Source organism: Malurus melanocephalus, unplaced genomic scaffold (genome assembly GCF_030028575.1).
Source record: "Malurus melanocephalus ecotype Western Australia unplaced genomic scaffold, MMel_1.1 scaffold_223, whole genome shotgun sequence".
NCBI classification, from domain to species: Eukaryota; Metazoa; Chordata; class Aves; order Passeriformes; family Maluridae; genus Malurus; species Malurus melanocephalus.
This window is the reverse complement of record NW_026623455.1, coordinates 745,943-752,810: the sequence shown is the minus strand read 5'-3', so window position 1 is coordinate 752,810 and position 6,868 is coordinate 745,943. Positions and strand designations below refer to the sequence as shown.

General features: G+C 34.9%; 1 protein-coding gene across 1 annotated transcript in view; it reads right to left on the bottom strand.

Moving 5' to 3' along the window:
* Positions 1 to 6,868, bottom strand: part of CDH7 (cadherin 7) — a 71,436-nt gene that overhangs the window by 18,413 nt on the left and 46,155 nt on the right. The gene's annotated exons all lie outside the window — the stretch shown is intronic.

The window sequence follows — 6,868 nt, the reverse complement described above, 5'->3', positions numbered from 1 at the left end:
CATAGTATTTGGATTGACTAAACAATTTTTCTCCAAGCTCTTATAAATTTATGTAAAAAATGTGGCAATTGCTTAAATGACACTACTTATATGACAATATTTTGTACTGAGATGCAGCCTGGAAATTGTTTTAGTTCGTCTTGCTTATTAAGCAAAATGCACATCACTTTTTTATATCTTCCACTTTATTCTTTTTTCAGAGGGAAGTACAGTTTCTTTTCAAATAAGTACTGCAAAAGTTACCACCCCACAACAAATGAGACATCTGGAAGACAGTTTCATAAAGAAAGTTATTTTATAGGAAAACATCAGTTTAGCTCACAGGCCATTACTGAAAGAAAGGATCAAGTTATTATTAGACCCATTTATCCTGTACCTATAGTTTTATTTTGTCAGCTTGAACCAAACGTCCAGCTAACTACTCCTTTGTAATTCCAAGTTTAATCATTAAAAACAGCAGTAAAATACCCAAACTTCTAAGTCTGGTTACTCACATATATCTTCAAACTCTAATTCCAAGTGTATAAAACAGATTAAATTTTTTTTTTTCTCCAGTTCTGCTACTGAATACATCACAGGAATATGAGATGCGCTTGCAAATTAATCCTCCAGCATCTGCAAAATATYCCAGTATTCACTCAGAGGAGCAGCAGAGGTGAAAGACACATCTGTTGACCTACAAGGGCCTAAGTTCTCCATCTAGTTACAGTAGGATAAATCCCAAATGAGCATCTTAAAGTCAGAGATTATGCTGATGCTATAATACAGCTGCAAGCAGTCTAGATTTAAATATGAAAAATGAACTGCAGCACMGCACACTCAGAAAGGCACTGAACTTTTACAAACTCTGTGTGGCAGCAAAAGGCTTCTCCGAATGGGAATACATGTGATCCTCACATTATGCAAGCACTCATTGCTTGCAATGAATCAAAGCTGCAGTATCCACAGCTCTCAGAAAATAAATTTGCAGAAATAGAAATGTTGTCTGGATATTGGCCACTGTACTGGATACAACTGGTCAGTATTTCTTACTAAAGCATGTATAAAGCTTTTTTATTTTCCTTTATATTAAAGTACAATACATGTGTTATGAAACAACTTCACAGCCATAATGCAAATGCACGGTGATGTTGGAATGATGAAAAATGCTTCAGAAATCATATTCTATGGTGATAACCATTAGGCAAGTTATACGACCAGATGAGCAGCAAAGGTAAAGAGAAGACAAACAAGTACACAAATCATGTTATCCAATAAAAGCAAACTACTAACTAAGAAATTGTAACGTGAAAACAATGACATATTAAGTAAGGAAGTGATAACCTGAAAAATGTCTAATACAAAAGGCTAACATTTGTTAAACAAAAAAAAAAACCAAAAAAACACACACAATCAAAACTCCCCCTCAATAAACAACAYCACTGACCCTTTAGCCAACAGTATATTTTCAGTCAGAATGTACAAATGTATGCAGTGGAGAAAGGAAAGCTAATTTATCCTCATTAATGAGCGATATCTGTTGAAAATGTGGGATTGAGATCACAATGATAGCTAATCAAAYACACAGATATACATTATGAGATAGCTTCCGATATACTAATGTCAACAGCACAGTTCTTYTATGTAAAAAAGATGATCAAATTTCTGATATAATAGACATAGAGCATAGAGCACATTATATACAATTGGACAAATTATACAAATTTTAATTTTAATRGACTAGTGTAACAAAAAATAAATATTATTTAAATTAATCTTAAGACACCCCCATGGTTCTATATTGATTAAAAAAGACTAAGTTAGAACTTTATTTAATTAAAATAATAAAAATGTGCTGTCTCATGCAACTGTATATCATGAGAGAATGCTAGAGTAGTAGGGAATTCACCAAAGCCACACATTCATTGGAAAAGTATTTCCTCACAGAGAAGGACGAAGAATTAACAATGGTGGACATACATATTCTAAACAGCCTTGCTTACTAAGCGCATGTTCAGCTTTCTCTAACTTRGTCATGTGCACCTAGAAAAATCATCATATGGTCCTTAGTGTGATTATATCAAAACTCTTCCAGAAAAGAAATCAGCTGGTCTAGTTATGAATGCCTGTTTTTCACCAGTCACTAGTAAGGGAGTATCAATAACGGAAAGACTGCTCCTCTCAGCAACTTGAATTCTGCCCTTGGATTCCCTCAGATATCTTCTGGTACCCAATGCTTCTGACAGTACCCAAAATCTGTATGCATCCCTSTTAATGAAAAATGAATTAATAAAAAATCGAATCTATGTACATTGACAGTAAACAGCATGATGATTAGAAGGGGGCAAGTGTGGATTGGCAAAAAGATTTTGCAATATCAAGTTTTATTGTTCTACGCAGTGGAAGTAACATTTTATATCAGTTCTTTCTAGCAGAGCCTGTCTTCTGTGGGGTGTAGCAATGTCTAAAAAAGTTATAACCATCCTCAACCTCTTGCTCTAAAATACAAGACCTCAGATCCTGTGGTGAATACAGAGGTATCAGTCAGGGTTTGAAACAGAATATAATCTGTGAAAATCAAACAAAATATCTATGATTAACATGCAAAAGCTCTTGACCTGGCATAAGTATTTCAACATTTCTTGGCTAATGTAATGAAGAAAGTACGTGCTACAGACACTAATGAAAGACTGAGAAARTGAACTGAAAAGATTTTCTTTTATTTGTTTCTTCTTATCTAATTATGGCTGGTGTCTGTTATCCAGAGAGCATTATTTAAAGGGCCTTCGGATCATGCCTGCATTATTTCCTGCTATAACAAAAGCATGAAATCCCAGTGATGGAACACCAAGTTAACAGACTGCAAATCACTACATCAATGGTGAAGGTTAAACGGACAGTGCATACTTCAGCCCTTCAGCACGGTGAATAGAGCTTGACAGCTTCATTAATAACTGTGCATTAGTATTATCTGATTAGATCTTGTGCAGRATCCATTATTCTTTCCTTTTGTGAGGTCTGGCTTTTTTCTTCTTTTCCTTTTAAGGAAATTTTATCCTCTCTGAAGGAAATTACAAAACAAGTCTTCTATTTCAGAGAGGATGGGTATGAAGTTATAACTCACGGAAAGCCCGTTTTTATAATGTTCATTTTTATTGTATGGCAACTTTGTAATAATGTACTTTTCAGAGGTGAAAATCCCATTTTTAAGCCCAGTTGAGGTTTTATATTGAAAACTGCAGTACATCAAACAAATGCACACAATCTCTCAAAGGAACCATGGAAGCCTCAAGTTCTTATATTGTAAACTCTGATACAGAATTGAAAGAAAGATTTCTAGCTAAGGAAAAAAAAAAAAAAAGCAAAATGTTAACAGTAATGGAAAGATAGCTTTTCACTCAAAAGCTTATACATAAACCCTCTCCTCCCCCATACCCCATTTTATAATTGCCAGTATTGCTTTTAAAATGAACTTGGGTTTTAAAATAATCGCTTAGCAGTCAATTTCTATGAGAAAGTACTTTGCAACATTATTTTTCCCTTTAGCATTCAAACTGGTTGGTGATATTGGTTGTAGGGCAGTGTATCAAGGGTAGAAATGAAGGCAAAGTGAGCAAGAGCTCTACCATGGGAAATCTTAATGCTTGTCACTTTCTTCAGTACAACATTAAAATCCTCACTACAGAGTGTTTAGAGKTTTTTTTGGTATTTTTTTCCCCGTTAACTCCACTAAAGTCTCTCTTGGCTTCCAAATGGTTTAAATCAGGACTCATAACATTTCAAAAAGTCACATATGATGCATAAAATAAAAATATGCCTGACAGCCTTTTTTATTATTAAATTACCATTACTACTTTAAGCACCAAATATTAGATAAAAGTGTGGGTGGGTACAGAAAATCATGTTTTTATTTTAAGATGTTTTGCTACTAAGCTATTAATATTACTGAAGTCTAACTTTAGCCTACATCTTTGTGAATAAAGTGAAATCTGTACTTATATGATTYCCTTTTTAGTACTCTATTTTTAGGAATAGTGCTTTGGAAACTACAAAAAATAAGATTTTGTGCATKCATTGTGCTTCGAAAGTGAAGCCAAAACTCCATTCATGTGTACTACAATCAGGATTCTGTGAACAGCCAACATGAATTCACTTCAAAATTGTACATAAGTTTGCATGGACACTTCAGAATCTGTTGTATTAAATGATTGAATCATCATTCACTTCCATAAATGTTTCTTCAACTCTAAGATTTCTACTGCAGAGAGAAATCTGACACATTTTTTAAAACTGCCATATATGCAGAAAAATTACGCTTTTTCTCCAAACACCCTCACCACTGCGAAACTGAGTTATGCAAATGATCKGAGTCCTTACTAACGGAGCATTGATAGCAGTATGTAAATTACAAATGAAACCACAGGAAGGAATTGATCCTACTCTACAGATGGAGAACTGAGTCACAGTGTGAAYGAAGAAAAAATTTTGAAATACTTCTAAGAAATATAAATGCCTGATTTCACAAACTTTACAACACTTTTTTTTTTTTTCCCCCAAAAAATCACATAAAATGGATATTTTTCCAGATCCAGCTTAAAGGTAATTTACACATCTAGTTTAGTTTTGCTTTGGAATTGGCAGCCCATAGCTTTGATGGGTGCATTTCACTGGGTTTGAAGCGTGAGATGACCCCAGTCCTGTGTCCTGTTTTGGGCCTCTCACTCAGTMAGGACACTGAAGTGTTGGGGGTGTCCAGAGAAGGACACCCTGGTGAAGGGTGTAGACAGTGGAGAGGCTGAAAGAACTGGGACGAAAAGAGRCTCGGRGGAGCCATTATTTTCTACAACTASMYGAAAAGAGATTGTAGTKAGGTGGGKTCAGCCTCTTCTCCCWGGGAATGAGCAACAGGACAAGAGGACACAGCCACAAGCTGTGCCAGGAAAAGGTTCAGGTTGGACATCATGAAGACTTTTTTCTTTGAAAGAGTACTTAAGCTCTGGAAGAGACTGTTCAGGGTGGGTTGTGGAATCATCATTCCTGGAAGTGTTAAAAAAAATGACTGGATGTAACACAGTGCTTTAGTCTAGTTGACATGTGGTGCTCGGTCAAAGATTGGACTTGATGATCCTAGAGGCCTCTTCCAACCCTAATGCTGCAATCCCAGGATTCTATTCTATTCTTTTCCTATTCTATTCTATTCTATTCTATTCTATTCTATTCTATTCTATTCTATTCTATTCTATTCTATTCTATTCTATTCTATTCCTTGATTTACTACAGAGACTGTGCTACAGTGAGGACATTAGCTGAATTCTCACGTTATTTGCAACATCAGAATTGGAGCATGAACTGGTCTGAACAGGATAAAAATAAAAGAGATTTCTTYTGCTTCTTTCCACAAGTGAGAACTTTTCATTTATTTATTAGTGTAATTTAACAAAAGMGAAAATGAGTAAATAAAGGAGTGGGAAGATTTCCACAGAGACTTGAAGCTACTAGGTAACAAATTGTTGAATCTAGTAGGATACAGGAAAACACCCCTCTTAGCTTTCCTACCACTTTCCCACCCTTCCTTTAAGCTGAGAGTACCAGTTATGGGTTTCATTCATTTGGTTTTCATACCAACTTCCAACGAAAAAGGACAGACAAAAAGAAAGTCAAAGTTTGTCTTATAGAATTTTTCATATCATATTTCAGGTTGTGAAATAGCATCCTGAAAACAACTCACACACTTTTGCATACCATCGTAGATGCATGCTGGATACATTTTTTACATATGAATTTAGTTAATGTATTGCAGAAGAGAACAGATTTTATTTTTTAGTGCCAATAACCAAATAACTGGTTCAATACTGTTTTACTAGCTTGTGTCATTAGATGAACTTTTAACTTCTCTAATCTTACAGAAACCAATTCTACCCATACATATTATGCTAATGTTATGTAAGCCATAGATTCATGAACAAAATCAATCCTTCTCTCAAATATTAAAAAAAAAAAAAAAAGCTGTGAGGGGTTTTGTTGTTGTTTATTTACTTTTGTTTGATTGGTTTATTTTTGGTTTGGGTTATTTTTAGTGGGGGTGATGGTTTATTGTTTAGAATGAACTTCAGCAACTTTCTGGAATATGTGAATTTCCCATCTCATTCATTTAATCCTAATTCAAACATCCTAACCAGGACAAATCAAAATGAGTTGTGACAAGTATGTRAAAAAACATACGGCTACAAAAACTGTACAGTGACACAGCACACATGCTTCTTAGTTGTGCTGCATAAGGTGATACATCCTACGCTTTACGCTTTGAGAGGATAAAGACCAAGTGGATAAAAACAAAGAGAAAGCATCCTTTCCTTGTCTGACTCCATAGGGTCAAGGGAGTTATTACAAGAGTACCAGGCTATTGTAAAAACATTATTTTGCACTGAGGGCAAGTCTAGTAGCTCATCTACATGGATGTTATGCACTAGGTAACAACAGTACAAGCATGCAGGAACATGTAATTGCTGTGAAAACTGACCAGAACTACTACTACTATTCAGAAAACAGCACTGTTCTCAAAGTGTTTAAARAAAACTCCATCCTGAATGAACCATGAAAGGCAAAGGGATATCTGGGTTTATGGCAATTCAGAAGAGTTATAAAGGAAGGAAGAATACACTCCATGTATTTCAATGAATGTCATTGTTAAGAATAAAACCACAAATTTTCTTTTTCCCACCAACTTGTCATGTGTTGAAGTCTCTATTTTACAGGGCATCGAAAAGAAATATGTTCAAATGTGCATGGAAAACAATCCAAAACAACCCATAAATTAAACACACCCAAATCTTATTCACTAGTGTGTTCACCTTTCAAATCAATATATGTAAAAATCAAATCCATTACA